This window comes from Camelina sativa, chromosome 10 (genome assembly GCF_030686135.1).
Source record: "Camelina sativa cultivar CO46 ecotype springtype chromosome 10, ASM3068613v1".
In the NCBI taxonomy this organism is placed as follows: domain Eukaryota; kingdom Viridiplantae; phylum Streptophyta; class Magnoliopsida; order Brassicales; family Brassicaceae; genus Camelina; species Camelina sativa.
This window is the reverse complement of record NC_141889.1, coordinates 21,843,513-21,857,834: the sequence shown is the minus strand read 5'-3', so window position 1 is coordinate 21,857,834 and position 14,322 is coordinate 21,843,513. Positions and strand designations below refer to the sequence as shown.

General features: G+C 43.9%; 21 non-coding genes and 7 pseudogenes across 21 annotated transcripts; all 28 read right to left on the bottom strand.

The window, feature by feature from the left end:
- Nucleotides 1–348: 348 nt before the first annotated feature.
- On the bottom strand, nt 349–467 carry LOC147936442 (5S ribosomal RNA). Its single transcript, XR_015570046.1, has one exon. It is a non-coding gene; the product is annotated as a 5S ribosomal RNA (ribosomal RNA).
- A 393-nt stretch (nt 468–860) lies between these two features.
- Nucleotides 861–979, bottom strand: LOC147936441 (5S ribosomal RNA). Its single transcript, XR_015570083.1, has one exon. It is a non-coding gene; the product is annotated as a 5S ribosomal RNA (ribosomal RNA).
- A 394-nt stretch (nt 980–1,373) lies between these two features.
- LOC147936440 (5S ribosomal RNA) lies at nt 1,374–1,492 on the bottom strand. Its single transcript, XR_015570045.1, has one exon. It is a non-coding gene; the product is annotated as a 5S ribosomal RNA (ribosomal RNA).
- Nucleotides 1,493–1,885: 393 nt separating this feature from the next.
- LOC147936439 (5S ribosomal RNA) lies at nt 1,886–2,004 on the bottom strand. Its single transcript, XR_015570082.1, has one exon. It is a non-coding gene; the product is annotated as a 5S ribosomal RNA (ribosomal RNA).
- Nucleotides 2,005–2,397: 393 nt separating this feature from the next.
- LOC147936438 (5S ribosomal RNA) lies at nt 2,398–2,516 on the bottom strand. Its single transcript, XR_015569550.1, has one exon. It is a non-coding gene; the product is annotated as a 5S ribosomal RNA (ribosomal RNA).
- A 383-nt stretch (nt 2,517–2,899) lies between these two features.
- On the bottom strand, nt 2,900–3,018 carry LOC147936437 (5S ribosomal RNA). The gene has a single exon (XR_015569620.1). It is a non-coding gene; the product is annotated as a 5S ribosomal RNA (ribosomal RNA).
- A 380-nt stretch (nt 3,019–3,398) lies between these two features.
- On the bottom strand, nt 3,399–3,517 carry LOC147936436 (5S ribosomal RNA). Its single transcript, XR_015569619.1, has one exon. It is a non-coding gene; the product is annotated as a 5S ribosomal RNA (ribosomal RNA).
- A 390-nt stretch (nt 3,518–3,907) lies between these two features.
- Nucleotides 3,908–4,025, bottom strand: LOC147936435 (5S ribosomal RNA; annotated as a pseudogene).
- Nucleotides 4,026–4,415: 390 nt separating this feature from the next.
- LOC147936434 (5S ribosomal RNA) lies at nt 4,416–4,534 on the bottom strand. Its single transcript, XR_015569618.1, has one exon. It is a non-coding gene; the product is annotated as a 5S ribosomal RNA (ribosomal RNA).
- A 383-nt stretch (nt 4,535–4,917) lies between these two features.
- On the bottom strand, nt 4,918–5,036 carry LOC147936433 (5S ribosomal RNA). Its single transcript, XR_015569617.1, has one exon. It is a non-coding gene; the product is annotated as a 5S ribosomal RNA (ribosomal RNA).
- A 383-nt stretch (nt 5,037–5,419) lies between these two features.
- LOC147936432 (5S ribosomal RNA) lies at nt 5,420–5,537 on the bottom strand (annotated as a pseudogene).
- A 383-nt stretch (nt 5,538–5,920) lies between these two features.
- Nucleotides 5,921–6,039, bottom strand: LOC147936431 (5S ribosomal RNA). Its single transcript, XR_015569616.1, has one exon. It is a non-coding gene; the product is annotated as a 5S ribosomal RNA (ribosomal RNA).
- A 383-nt stretch (nt 6,040–6,422) lies between these two features.
- On the bottom strand, nt 6,423–6,540 carry LOC147936430 (5S ribosomal RNA; annotated as a pseudogene).
- Nucleotides 6,541–6,923: 383 nt separating this feature from the next.
- LOC147936429 (5S ribosomal RNA) lies at nt 6,924–7,042 on the bottom strand. Its single transcript, XR_015569614.1, has one exon. It is a non-coding gene; the product is annotated as a 5S ribosomal RNA (ribosomal RNA).
- A 390-nt stretch (nt 7,043–7,432) lies between these two features.
- Nucleotides 7,433–7,550, bottom strand: LOC147936428 (5S ribosomal RNA; annotated as a pseudogene).
- A 383-nt stretch (nt 7,551–7,933) lies between these two features.
- On the bottom strand, nt 7,934–8,052 carry LOC147936427 (5S ribosomal RNA). Its single transcript, XR_015569613.1, has one exon. It is a non-coding gene; the product is annotated as a 5S ribosomal RNA (ribosomal RNA).
- A 380-nt stretch (nt 8,053–8,432) lies between these two features.
- LOC147936426 (5S ribosomal RNA) lies at nt 8,433–8,551 on the bottom strand. The gene has a single exon (XR_015569638.1). It is a non-coding gene; the product is annotated as a 5S ribosomal RNA (ribosomal RNA).
- Nucleotides 8,552–8,934: 383 nt separating this feature from the next.
- Nucleotides 8,935–9,053, bottom strand: LOC147936425 (5S ribosomal RNA). The gene has a single exon (XR_015569612.1). It is a non-coding gene; the product is annotated as a 5S ribosomal RNA (ribosomal RNA).
- Nucleotides 9,054–9,436: 383 nt separating this feature from the next.
- Nucleotides 9,437–9,555, bottom strand: LOC147936424 (5S ribosomal RNA). Its single transcript, XR_015569636.1, has one exon. It is a non-coding gene; the product is annotated as a 5S ribosomal RNA (ribosomal RNA).
- Nucleotides 9,556–9,938: 383 nt separating this feature from the next.
- On the bottom strand, nt 9,939–10,057 carry LOC147936423 (5S ribosomal RNA). Its single transcript, XR_015569611.1, has one exon. It is a non-coding gene; the product is annotated as a 5S ribosomal RNA (ribosomal RNA).
- Nucleotides 10,058–10,447: 390 nt separating this feature from the next.
- On the bottom strand, nt 10,448–10,565 carry LOC147936422 (5S ribosomal RNA; annotated as a pseudogene).
- Nucleotides 10,566–10,948: 383 nt separating this feature from the next.
- Nucleotides 10,949–11,067, bottom strand: LOC147936421 (5S ribosomal RNA). Its single transcript, XR_015569610.1, has one exon. It is a non-coding gene; the product is annotated as a 5S ribosomal RNA (ribosomal RNA).
- Nucleotides 11,068–11,447: 380 nt separating this feature from the next.
- Nucleotides 11,448–11,566, bottom strand: LOC147936420 (5S ribosomal RNA). Its single transcript, XR_015569635.1, has one exon. It is a non-coding gene; the product is annotated as a 5S ribosomal RNA (ribosomal RNA).
- A 383-nt stretch (nt 11,567–11,949) lies between these two features.
- Nucleotides 11,950–12,068, bottom strand: LOC147936419 (5S ribosomal RNA). The gene has a single exon (XR_015569608.1). It is a non-coding gene; the product is annotated as a 5S ribosomal RNA (ribosomal RNA).
- A 383-nt stretch (nt 12,069–12,451) lies between these two features.
- On the bottom strand, nt 12,452–12,570 carry LOC147936418 (5S ribosomal RNA). The gene has a single exon (XR_015569634.1). It is a non-coding gene; the product is annotated as a 5S ribosomal RNA (ribosomal RNA).
- Nucleotides 12,571–12,960: 390 nt separating this feature from the next.
- LOC147936417 (5S ribosomal RNA) lies at nt 12,961–13,078 on the bottom strand (annotated as a pseudogene).
- A 391-nt stretch (nt 13,079–13,469) lies between these two features.
- On the bottom strand, nt 13,470–13,588 carry LOC147936416 (5S ribosomal RNA). Its single transcript, XR_015569575.1, has one exon. It is a non-coding gene; the product is annotated as a 5S ribosomal RNA (ribosomal RNA).
- A 380-nt stretch (nt 13,589–13,968) lies between these two features.
- On the bottom strand, nt 13,969–14,087 carry LOC147936415 (5S ribosomal RNA; annotated as a pseudogene).
- Nucleotides 14,088–14,322: the final 235 nt, after the last annotated feature.

Genomic DNA, 14,322 nt, shown 5'->3' with positions numbered 1-14,322 from the left:
AGGGATCATTCAATGTGGGTCCCACTTGATATCTGGACCAGTTTATTCACCTTGCACGTGCTTCCAACCGCGAAAAACAAGAGATTACCATATCCAAACATAATTTTGTATTCGTAGCTAATTGTGTCGCGATCACCGGAAAACATCCGAAACACCTTCAAACGTCAAAATTCGGCCTCCGGAATGGTCCAATGGTACGAAGACCCATTGCCTTGCCAGAAACACTCTTGGGGCTTTCCGAAAAGGTATTATGGGTCGCGTGGTCCCTCACGATGTAAAAGTTACGACGTTATGTTTGTACTATATAGTCTTACGCAACAACCAAAAAAAAAAAAAAAAAAAGAAGGAGGGATGCAACACGAGGACTTCCCGGGAGGTCACCCATCCTAGTACTACTCTCGCCCAAGCACGCTTAACTGCGGAGTTCTGATGGGATCCGGTGAATTAGTGCTGGTATGATCGCATCCGTTAGTATATACCATTCAATCGCATATATCGTGTTTTAAAAACTCTAGGGATCATTCAATGTGGGTCCCACTTGATATGTGGACCGTTTATTCACCTTGGATGTGCTTCCAACCGCGAAAAACAAGAGATAACCATATCCAAACATAATTTTGTACTTGTAGCTAATTGTGTCGCGATCACCAAAAAACATCCGAAACACCTTCAAACGTCAAAATTCGGCCTCCGGAACGGTCCAATGGAACGAAGACCCATTGCCTTGCCAGAAACACTCTTGGGGCTTTCCGAAAAGGTATTATGGGTCGCGTGGTTCCTCACGATGTAAAAGTTACGGCGTTATGTTTGTACTATATAGTCTTACGCAACAACCAAAAAAAAAAAAAAAAAAAGAAGGAGGGATGCAACACGAGGACTTCCCGGGAGGTCACCCATCCTAGTACTACTCTCGCCCAAGCACGCTTGACTGCGGAGTTCTGATGGGATCCGGTGCATTAGTGCTGGTATGATCGCATCCGTTAGTATATACCATTCAATCGCATATATCGTGTTTTAAAAACTCTAGGGATCATTCAATGTGGGTCCCACTTGATATCTGGACCAGTTTATTCACCTTGCACGTGCTTCCAACCGCGAAAAACAAGAGATTACCATATCCAAACATAATTTTGTATTCGTAGCTAATTGTGTCGCGATCACCGGAAAACATCCGAAACACCTTCAAACGTCAAAATTCGGCCTACGGAATGGTCCAATGGTACGAAGACCCATTGCCTTGCCAGAAACACTCTTGGGGCTTTCCGAAAAGGTATTATGGGTCGCGTGGTCCCTCACGATGTAAAAGTTACGACGTTATGTTTGTACTATATAGTCTTACGCAACAACCAAAAAAAAAAAAAAAAAAAGAAGGAGGGATGCAACACGAGGACTTCCCGGGAGGTCACCCATCCTAGTACTACTCTCGCCCAAGCACGCTTAACTGCGGAGTTCTGATGGGATCCGGTGAATTAGTGCTGGTATGATCGCATCCGTTAGTATATACCATTCAATCGCATATATCGTGTTTTAAAAACTCTAGGGATCATTCAATGTGGGTCCCACTTGATATGTGGACCGTTTATTCACCTTGGACGTGCTTCCAACCGCGAAAAACAAGAGATAACCATATCCAAACATAATTTTGTACTTGTAGCTAATTGTGTCGCGATCACCAAAAAACATCCGAAACACCTTCAAACGTCAAAATTCGGCCTCCGGAACGGTCCAATGGAACGAAGACCCATTGCCTTGCCAGAAACACTCTTGGGGCTTTCCGAAAAGGTATTATGGGTCGCGTGGTTCCTCACGATGTAAAAGTTACGGCGTTATGTTTGTACTATATAGTCTTACGCAACAACCAAAAAAAAAAAAAAAAAAAGAAGGAGGGATGCAACACGAGGACTTCCCGGGAGGTCACCCATCCTAGTACTACTCTCGCCCAAGCACGCTTGACTGCGGAGTTCTGATGGGATCCGGTGCATTAGTGCTGGTATGATCGCATCCGTTAGTATATACCATTCAATCGCATATATCGTGTTTTAAAAACTCTAGGGATCATTCAATGTGGGTCCCACTTGATATCTGGACCAGTTTATTCACCTTGCACGTGCTTCCAACCGCGAAAAACAAGAGATTACCATATCCAAACATAATTTTGTATTCGTAGCTAATTGTGTCGCGATCACCGGAAAACATCCGAAACACCTTCAAACGTCAAAATTCGGCCTCCGGAATGGTCCAATGGTACGAAGACCCATTGCCTTGCCAGAAACACTCTTGGGGCTTTCCGAAAAGGTATTATGGGTCGCGTGGTCCCTCACGATGTAAAAGTTACGACGTTATGTTTGTACTATATAGTCTTACGCAACAACCAAAAAAAAAAAAAAAAAAGAAGGAGGGATGCAACACGAGGACTTCCCGGGAGGTCACCCATCCTAGTACTACTCTCGCCCAAGCTCGCTTGACTGCGGAGTTCTGATGGGATCCGGTGCATTAGTGCTGGTATGATCGCATCCGTTAGTATATATCATGCAATCGCATATATCGTTTTTTAAAAACTCTAGGGATCATTCAATGTGGGTCCCACTTGATATGTGGACCGTTTATTCACCTTGGACGTGCTTCCAACCGCGAAAAACAAGAGATAACCATATCCAAACATAATTTTGTACTCGTAGCTAATTGTGTCGCGATCACCAAAAAACATCCGAAACACCTTCAAACGTCAAAATTCGGCCTCCGGAATGGTCCAATGGTACGAAGACCCATTGCCTTGCCAGAAACACTCTTGGGGCTTTCCAAAATATGGGTCGCGTGGTTCCTCACGATGTCAAAGTTACGATGTTCTGTTTGTACTATATACTCTTACGCAACAACCAAAAAAAAAAAAAAAAAAGGAGGGATGCATCACGAGGACTTCCCGGGAGGTCACCCATCCTAGTACTACTCTCGCCCAAGCACGCTTGACTGCGGAGTTCTGATGGGATCCGGTGCATTAGTGCTGGTATGATCACATCCGTTAGTATATATCATGCAATCGCATATATCGTTTTTTAAAAACTCTAGGGATCATTCATTGTGGGTCCCACTTGATATGTGGACCGTTTATTCACCTTGGACGTGCTTCCAACCGCGAAAAACAAGAGATAACCATATCCAAACATAATTTTGTACTCGTAGCTAATTGTGTCGCGATCACCAAAAAACATCCGAAACACCTTCAAACGTCAAAATTCGGCCTCCGGAATGGTCCAATGGTACGAAGACCCATTGCCTTGCCAGAAACACTCTTGGGGCTTTCCAAAATATGGGTCGCGTGGTTCCTCACGATGTCAAAGTTACGATGTTCTGTTTGTACTATATAGTCTTACGCAACAACCAAAAAAAAAAAAAAAGGAGGGATGCATCACGAGGACTTCCCGGGAGGTCACCCATCCTAGTACTACTCTCGCCCAAGCACGCTTGACTGCGGAGTTCTGATGGGATCCGGTGCATTAGTGCTGGTATGATCACATCCGTTAGTATATACCATTCAATCGCATATATCGTGTTTTAAAAACTCTAGGGATCATTCAATGTGGGTCCCACTTGATATGTGGACCGTTTATTCACCTTGGACGTGCTTCCAACCGCGAAAAACAAGAGATAACCATATCCAAACATAATTTTGTACTCGTAGCTAATTGTGTCGCGATCACCAAAAAACATCCGAAACACCTTCAAACGTCAAAATTCGGCCTCCGGAATGGTCCAATGGTACGAAGACCCATTGCCTTGCCAGAAACACTCTTGGGGCTTTCCAAAATGGTATTATGGGTCGCGTGGTTCCTCACGATGTCAAAGTTACGATGTTTTGTTTGTACTATATACTCTTACGCAACAACCAAAAAAAAAAAAAAAAAAAGGAGGGATGCATCACGAGGACTTCCGGGAGGTCACCCATCCTAGTACTACTCTCGCCCAAGCACGCTTGACTGCGGAGTTCTGATGGGATCCGGTGCATTAGTGCTGGTATGATCACATCCGTTAGTATATATCATGCAATCGCATATATCGTTTTTTAAAAACTCTAGGGATCATTCAATGTGGGTCCCACTTGATATGTGGACCGTTTATTCACCTTGGACGTGCTTCCAACCGCGAAAAACAAGAGATAACCATATCCAAACATAATTTTGTACTCGTAGCTAATTGTGTCGCGATCACAAAAAAACATCCGAAACACCTTCAAACGTCAAAATTCGGCCTCCGGAATGGTCCAATGGTACGAAGACCCATTGCCTTGCCAGAAACACTCTTGGGGCTTTCCAAAATGGTATTATGGGTCGCGTGGTTCCTCACGATGTCAAAGTTACGATGTTCTGTTTGTACTATATACTCTTACGCAACAACCAAAAAAAAAAAAAAAAAAAGGAGGGATGCATCACGAGGACTTCCCGGGAGGTCACCCATCCTAGTACTACTCTCGCCCAAGCACGCTTGACTGCGGAGTTCTGATGGGATCCGGTGCATTAGTGCTGGTATGATCACATCCGTTAGTATATATCATGCAATCGCATATATCGTTTTTTAAAAACTCTAGGGATCATTCAATGTGGGTCCCACTTGATATGTGGACCGTTTATTCACCTTGGACGTGCTTCCAACCGCGAAAAACAAGAGATAACCATATCCAAACATAATTTTGTACTCGTAGCTAATTGTGTCGCGATCACCAAAAAACATCCGAAACACCTTCAAACGTCAAAATTCGGCCTCCGGAATGGTCCAATGGTACGAAGACCCATTGCCTTGCCAGAAACACTCTTGGGGCTTTCCAAAATATGGGTCGCGTGGTTCCTCACGATGTCAAAGTTACGATGTTCTGTTTGTACTATATACTCTTACGCAACAACCAAAAAAAAAAAAAAAAAAGGAGGGATGCATCACGAGGACTTCCCGGGAGGTCACCCATCCTAGTACTACTCTCGCCCAAGCACGCTTGACTGCGGAGTTCTGATGGGATCCGGTGCATTAGTGCTGGTATGATCACATCCGTTAGTATATATCATGCAATCGCATATATCGTTTTTTAAAAACTCTAGGGATCATTCAATGTGGGTCCCACTTGATATGTGGACCGTTTATTCACCTTGGACGTGCTTCCAACCGCGAAAAACAAGAGATAACCATATCCAAACATAATTTTGTACTCGTAGCTAATTGTGTCGCGATCACAAAAAAACATCCGAAACACCTTCAAACGTCAAAATTCGGCCTCCGGAATGGTCCAATGGTACGAAGACCCATTGCCTTGCCAGAAACACTCTTGGGGCTTTCCAAAATATGGGTCGCGTGGTTCCTCACGATGTCAAAGTTACGATGTTCTGTTTGTACTATATACTCTTACGCAACAACCAAAAAAAAAAAAAAAAAAGGAGGGATGCATCACGAGGACCTCCGGGAGGTCACCCATCCTAGTACTACTCTCGCCCAAGCACGCTTGACTGCGGAGTTCTGATGGGATCCGGTGCATTAGTGCTGGTATGATCACATCCGTTAGTATATATCATGCAATCGCATATATCGTTTTTTAAAAACTCTAGGGATCATTCAATGTGGGTCCCACTTGATATGTGGACCGTTTATTCACCTTGGACGTGCTTCCAACCGCGAAAAACAAGAGATAACCATATCCAAACATAATTTTGTACTCGTAGCTAATTGTGTCGCGATCACCAAAAAACATCCGAAACACCTTCAAACGTCAAAATTCGGCCTCCGGAATGGTCCAATGGTACGAAGACCCATTGCCTTGCCAGAAACACTCTTGGGGCTTTCCAAAATATGGGTCGCGTGGTTCCTCACGATGTCAAAGTTACGATGTTCTGTTTGTACTATATACTCTTACGCAACAACCAAAAAAAAAAAAAAAAAAGGAGGGATGCATCACGAGGACTTCCCGGGAGGTCACCCATCCTAGTACTACTCTCGCCCAAGCACGCTTGACTGCGGAGTTCTGATGGGATCCGGTGCATTAGTGCTGGTATGATCACATCCGTTAGTATATATCATGCAATCGCATATATCGTTTTTTAAAAACTCTAGGGATCATTCAATGTGGGTCCCACTTGATATGTGGACCGTTTATTCACCTTGGACGTGCTTCCAACCGCGAAAAACAAGAGATAACCATATCCAAACATAATTTTGTACTCGTAGCTAATTGTGTCGCGATCACCAAAAAACATCCGAAACACCTTCAAACGTCAAAATTCGGCCTCCGGAATGGTCCAATGGTACGAAGACCCATTGCCTTGCCAGAAACACTCTTGGGGCTTTCCAAAATATGGGTCGCGTGGTTCCTCACGATGTCAAAGTTACGATGTTCTGTTTGTACTATATACTCTTACGCAACAACCAAAAAAAAAAAAAAAAAAGGAGGGATGCATCACGAGGACCTCCGGGAGGTCACCCATCCTAGTACTACTCTCGCCCAAGCACGCTTGACTGCGGAGTTCTGATGGGATCCGGTGCATTAGTGCTGGTATGATCACATCCGTTAGTATATATCATGCAATCGCATATATCGTTTTTTAAAAACTCTAGGGATCATTCAATGTGGGTCCCACTTGATATGTGGACCGTTTATTCACCTTGGACGTGCTTCCAACCGCGAAAAACAAGAGATAACCATATCCAAACATAATTTTGTACTCGTAGCTAATTGTGTCGCGATCACCAAAAAACATCCGAAACACCTTCAAACGTCAAAATTCGGCCTCCGGAATGGTCCAATGGTACGAAGACCCATTGCCTTGCCAGAAACACTCTTGGGGCTTTCCAAAATATGGGTCGCGTGGTTCCTCACGATGTCAAAGTTACGATGTTCTGTTTGTACTATATACTCTTACGCAACAACCAAAAAAAAAAAAAAAAAAGGAGGGATGCATCACGAGGACTTCCCGGGAGGTCACCCATCCTAGTACTACTCTCGCCCAAGCACGCTTGACTGCGGAGTTCTGATGGGATCCGGTGCATTAGTGCTGGTATGATCACATCCGTTAGTATATATCATGCAATCGCATATATCGTTTTTTAAAAACTCTAGGGATCATTCAATGTGGGTCCCACTTGATATGTGGACCGTTTATTCACCTTGGACGTGCTTCCAACCGCGAAAAACAAGAGATAACCATATCCAAACATAATTTTGTACTCGTAGCTAATTGTGTCGCGATCACAAAAAAACATCCGAAACACCTTCAAACGTCAAAATTCGGCCTCCGGAATGGTCCAATGGTACGAAGACCCATTGCCTTGCCAGAAACACTCTTGGGGCTTTCCAAAATGGTATTATGGGTCGCGTGGTTCCTCACGATGTCAAAGTTACGATGTTCTGTTTGTACTATATACTCTTACGCAACAACCAAAAAAAAAAAAAAAAAAAGGAGGGATGCATCACGAGGACCTCCGGGAGGTCACCCATCCTAGTACTACTCTCGCCCAAGCACGCTTGACTGCGGAGTTCTGATGGGATCCGGTGCATTAGTGCTGGTATGATCACATCCGTTAGTATATATCATGCAATCGCATATATCGTTTTTTAAAAACTCTAGGGATCATTCAATGTGGGTCCCACTTGATATGTGGACCGTTTATTCACCTTGGACGTGCTTCCAACCGCGAAAAACAAGAGATAACCATATCCAAACATAATTTTGTACTCGTAGCTAATTGTGTCGCGATCACCAAAAAACATCCGAAACACCTTCAAACGTCAAAATTCGGCCTCCGGAATGGTCCAATGGTACGAAGACCCATTGCCTTGCCAGAAACACTCTTGGGGCTTTCCAAAATATGGGTCGCGTGGTTCCTCACGATGTCAAAGTTACGATGTTCTGTTTGTACTATATACTCTTACGCAACAACCAAAAAAAAAAAAAAAAAAGGAGGGATGCATCACGAGGACTTCCCGGGAGGTCACCCATCCTAGTACTACTCTCGCCCAAGCACGCTTGACTGCGGAGTTCTGATGGGATCCGGTGCATTAGTGCTGGTATGATCACATCCGTTAGTATATATCATGCAATCGCATATATCGTTTTTTAAAAACTCTAGGGATCATTCAATGTGGGTCCCACTTGATATGTGGACCGTTTATTCACCTTGGACGTGCTTCCAACCGTGAAAAACAAGAGATAACCATATCCAAACATAATTTTGTACTCGTAGCTAATTGTGTCGCGATCACCGAAAAACATCCGAAACACCTTCAAACGTCAAAATTCGGCCTCCGGAATGGTCTAATGGTACGAAGACCCATTGCCTTGCCAGAAACACTCTTGGGGCTTTCCAAAATATGGGTCGCGTGGTTCCTCACGATGTCAAAGTTACGATGTTCTGTTTGTACTATATAGTCTTACGCAACAACCAAAAAAAAAAAAAAAGGAGGGATGCATCACGAGGACTTCCCGGTAGGTCACCCATCCTAGTACTACTCTCGCCCAAGCACGCTTGACTGCGGAGTTCTGATGGGATCCGGTGCATTAGTGCTGGTATGATCACATCCGTTAGTATATATCATGCAATCGCATATATCGTTTTTTAAAAACTCTAGGGATCATTCAATGTGGGTCCCACTTGATATGTGGACCGTTTATTCACCTTGGACGTGCTTCCAACCGCGAAAAACAAGAGATAACCATATCCAAACATAATTTTGTACTCGTAGCTAATTGTGTCGCGATCACCAAAAAACATCCGAAACACCTTCAAACGTCAAAATTCGGCCTCCGGAATGGTCCAATGGTACGAAGACCCATTGCCTTGCCAGAAACACTCTTGGGGCTTTCCAAAATATGGGTCGCGTGGTTCCTCACGATGTCAAAGTTACGATGTTTTGTTTGTACTATATACTCTTACGCAACAACCAAAAAAAAAAAAAAAAAAGGAGGGATGCATCACGAGGACTTCCCGGGAGGTCACCCATCCTAGTACTACTCTCGCCCAAGCACGCTTGACTGCGGAGTTCTGATGGGATCCGGTGCATTAGTGCTGGTATGATCACATCCGTTAGTATATATCATGCAATCGCATATATCGTTTTTTAAAAACTCTAGGGATCATTCAATGTGGGTCCCACTTGATATATGGACCGTTTATTCACCTTGGACGTGCTTCCAACCGTGAAAAACAAGAGATAACCATATCCAAACATAATTTTGTACTCGTAGCTAATTGTGTCGCGATCACCAAAAAACATCCGAAACACCTTCAAACGTCAAAATTCGGCCTCCGGAATGGTCTAATGGTACGAAGACCCATTGCCTTGCCAGAAACACTCTTGGGGCTTTCCAAAATATGGGTCTCGTGGTTCCTCACGATGTCAAAGTTACGATGTTCTGTTTGTACTATATAGTCTTACGCAACAACCAAAAAAAAAAAAAAAAAAGGAGGGATGCATCACGAGGACTTCCCGGTAGGTCACCCATCCTAGTACTACTCTCGCCCAAGCACGCTTGACTGCGGAGTTCTGATGGGATCCGGTGCATTAGTGCTGGTATGATCACATCCGTTAGTATATATCATGCAATCGCATATATCGTTTTTTAAAAACTCTAGGGATCATTCAATGTGGGTCCCACTTGATATGTGGACCGTTTATTCACCTTGGACGTGCTTCCAACCGCGAAAAACAAGAGATAACCATATCCAAACATAATTTTGTACTCGTAGCTAATTGTGTCGCGATCACCAAAAAACATCCGAAACACCTTCAAACGTCAAAATTCGGCCTCCGGAATGGTCCAATGGTACGAAGACCCATTGCCTTGCCAGAAACACTCTTGGGGCTTTCCAAAATATGGGTCGCGTGGTTCCTCACGATGTCAAAGTTACGATGTTCTGTTTGTACTATATACTCTTACGCAACAACCAAAAAAAAAAAAAAAAAAGGAGGGATGCATCACGAGGACTTCCCGGGAGGTCACCCATCCTAGTACTACTCTCGCCCAAGCACGCTTGACTGCGGAGTTCTGATGGGATCCGGTGCATTAGTGCTGGTATGATCACATCCGTTAGTATATATCATGCAATCGCATATATCGTTTTTTAAAAACTCTAGGGATCATTCAATGTGGGTCCCACTTGATATGTGGACCGTTTATTCACCTTGGACGTGCTTCCAACCGCGAAAAACAAGAGATAACCATATCCAAACATAATTTTGTACTCGTAGCTAATTGTGTCGCGATCACAAAAAAACATCCGAAACACCTTCAAACGTCAAAATTCGGCCTCCGGAATGGTCCAATGGTACGAAGACCCATTGCCTTGCCAGAAACACTCTTGGGGCTTTCCAAAATGGTATTATGGGTCGCGTGGTTCCTCACGATGTCAAAGTTACGATGTTCTGTTTGTACTATATACTCTTACGCAACAACCAAAAAAAAAAAAAAAAAAAGGAGGGATGCATCACGAGGACCTCCGGGAGGTCACCCATCCTAGTACTACTCTCGCCCAAGCACGCTTGACTGCGGAGTTCTGATGGGATCCGGTGCATTAGTGCTGGTATGATCACATCCGTTAGTATATATCATGCAATCGCATATATCGTTTTTTAAAAACTCTAGGGATCATTCAATGTGGGTCCCACTTGATATGTGGACCGTTTATTCACCTTGGACGTGCTTCCAACCGCGAAAAACAAGAGATAACCATATCCAAACATAATTTTGTACTCGTAGCTAATTGTGTCGCGATCACCAAAAAACATCCGAAACACCTTCAAACGTCAAAATTCGGCCTCCGGAATGGTCCAATGGTACGAAGACCCATTGCCTTGCCAGAAACACTCTTGGGGCTTTCCAAAATATGGGTCGCGTGGTTCCTCACGATGTCAAAGTTACGATGTTCTGTTTGTACTATATACTCTTACGCAACAACCAAAAAAAAAAAAAAAAAAGGAGGGATGCATCACGAGGACTTCCCGGGAGGTCACCCATCCTAGTACTACTCTCGCCCAAGCACGCTTGACTGCGGAGTTCTGATGGGATCCGGTGCATTAGTGCTGGTATGATCACATCCGTTAGTATATATCATGCAATCGCATATATCGTTTTTTAAAAACTCTAGGGATCATTCAATGTGGGTCCCACTTGATATGTGGACCGTTTATTCACCTTGGACGTGCTTCCAACCGTGAAAAACAAGAGATAACCATATCCAAACATAATTTTGTACTCGTAGCTAATTGTGTCGCGATCACCGAAAAACATCCGAAACACCTTCAAACGTCAAAATTCGGCCTCCGGAATGGTCTAATGGTACGAAGACCCATTGCCTTGCCAGAAACACTCTTGGGGCTTTCCAAAATATGGGTCGCGTGGTTCCTCACGATGTCAAAGTTACGATGTTCTGTTTGTACTATATAGTCTTACGCAACAACCAAAAAAAAAAAAAAAGGAGGGATGCATCACGAGGACTTCCCGGTAGGTCACCCATCCTAGTACTACTCTCGCCCAAGCACGCTTGACTGCGGAGTTCTGATGGGATCCGGTGCATTAGTGCTGGTATGATCACATCCGTTAGTATATATCATGCAATCGCATATATCGTTTTTTAAAAACTCTAGGGATCATTCAATGTGGGTCCCACTTGATATGTGGACCGTTTATTCACCTTGGACGTGCTTCCAACCGCGAAAAACAAGAGATAACCATATCCAAACATAATTTTGTACTCGTAGCTAATTGTGTCGCGATCACCAAAAAACATCCGAAACACCTTCAAACGTCAAAATTCGGCCTCCGGAATGGTCCAATGGTACGAAGACCCATTGCCTTGCCAGAAACACTCTTGGGGCTTTCCAAAATATGGGTCGCGTGGTTCCTCACGATGTCAAAGTTACGATGTTTTGTTTGTACTATATACTCTTACGCAACAACCAAAAAAAAAAAAAAAAAAGGAGGGATGCATCACGAGGACTTCCCGGGAGGTCACCCATCCTAGTACTACTCTCGCCCAAGCACGCTTGACTGCGGAGTTCTGATGGGATCCGGTGCATTAGTGCTGGTATGATCACATCCGTTAGTATATATCATGCAATCGCATATATCGTTTTTTAAAAACTCTAGGGATCATTCAATGTGGGTCCCACTTGATATATGGACCGTTTATTCACCTTGGACGTGCTTCCAACCGTGAAAAACAAGAGATAACCATATCCAAACATAATTTTGTACTCGTAGCTAATTGTGTCGCGATCACCAAAAAACATCCGAAACACCTTCAAACGTCAAAATTCGGCCTCCGGAATGGTCTAATGGTACGAAGACCCATTGCCTTGCCAGAAACACTCTTGGGGCTTTCCAAAATATGGGTCTCGTGGTTCCTCACGATGTCAAAGTTACGATGTTCTGTTTGTACTATATAGTCTTACGCAACAACCAAAAAAAAAAAAAAAAAAGGAGGGATGCATCACGAGGACTTCCCGGTAGGTCACCCATCCTAGTACTACTCTCGCCCAAGCACGCTTGACTGCGGAGTTCTGATGGGATCCGGTGCATTAGTGCTGGTATGATCACATCCGTTAGTATATATCATGCAATCGCATATATCGTTTTTTAAAAACTCTAGGGATCATTCAATGTGGGTCCCACTTGATATGTGGACCGTTTATTCACCTTGGACGTGCTTCCAACCGCGAAAAACAAGAGATAACCATATCCAAACATAATTTTGTACTCGTAGCTAATTGTGTCGCGATCACCAAAAAACATCCGAAACACCTTCAAACGTCAAAATTCGGCCTCCGGAATGGTCCAATGGTACGAAGACCCATTGCCTTGCCAGAAACACTCTTGGGGCTTTCCAAAATGGTATTATGGGTCGCGTTGTTCCTCACGATGTCAAAGTTACGATGTTCTGTTTGTACTATATACTCTTACGCAACAACCAAAAAAAAAAAAAAAAAAAGGAAGGATTCATCACGAGGACCTCCGGGAGGTCACCCATCCTAGTACTACTCTCGCCCAAGCACGCTTGACTGCGGAGTTCTGATGGGATCCGGTGCATTAGTGCTGGTATGATCACATCCGTTAGTATATATCATGCAATCGCATATATCGTTTTTTAAAAACTCTAGGGATCATTCAATGTGGGTCCCACTTGATATGTGGACCGTTTATTCACCTTGGACGTGCTTCCAACCGCGAAAAACAAGAGATAACCATATCCAAACATAATTTTGTACTCGTAGCTAATTGTGTCGCGATCACCAAAAAACATCCGAAACACCTTCAAACGTCAAAATTCGGCCTCCGGAATGGTCCACTGGTACGAAGACCCATTGCCTTGCCAGAAACACTCTTGGGGCTTTCCAAAATGGTATTATGGGTCGCGTGGTTCCTCACGATGTCAAAGTTACGATGTTCTGTTTGTACTATATACTCTTACGCAACAACCAAAAAAAAAAAAAAAAAAAAGGAGGGATGCATCACGAGGACTTCCCAGGAGGTCACCCATCCTAGTACTAATCTCGCCCAAGCACGCTTGACTGCGGAGTTCTGATGGGATCCGGTGCATTAGTGCTGGTATGATCACATCCGTTAGTATATATCATGCAATCGCATATATCATTTTTTAAAAACTCTAGGGATCATTCAATGTGGGTCCCACTTGATATGTGGACCGTTTATTCACCTTGGACGTGCTTCCAACCGCGAAAAACAAGAGATAACCATATCCAAACATAATTTTGTACTCGTAGCTAATTGTGTCGCGATCACCAAAAAACATCCGAAACACCTTCAAACGTCAAAATTCGGCCTCCGGAATGGTCTAATGGTACGAAGACCCATTGCCTTGCCAGAAACACTCTTGGGGCTTTCCAAAATATGGGTCGCGTGGTTCCTCACGATGTCAAAGTTACGATGTTCTGTTTGTACTATATAGTCTTACGCAACAACCAAAAAAAAAAAAAAAGGAGGGATGCATCACGAGGACTTCCCGGTAGGCCACCCATCCTAGTACTACTCTCGCCCAAGCACGCTTGACTGCGGAGTTCTGATGGGATCCGGTGCATTAGTGCTGGTATGATCACATCCGTTAGTATATATCATGCAATCGCATATATCGTTTTTTAAAAACTCTAGGGATCATTCAATGTGGGTCCCACTTGATATGTGGACCGTTTATTCACCTTGGACGTGCTTCCAACCGCGAAAAACAAGAGATAACCATATCCAAACATAATTTTGTACTCGTAGCTAATTGTGTCGCGATCACCAAAAAACATCCGAAACACCTTCAAACGTCAAAATTCGGCCTCCGGAATGGTCC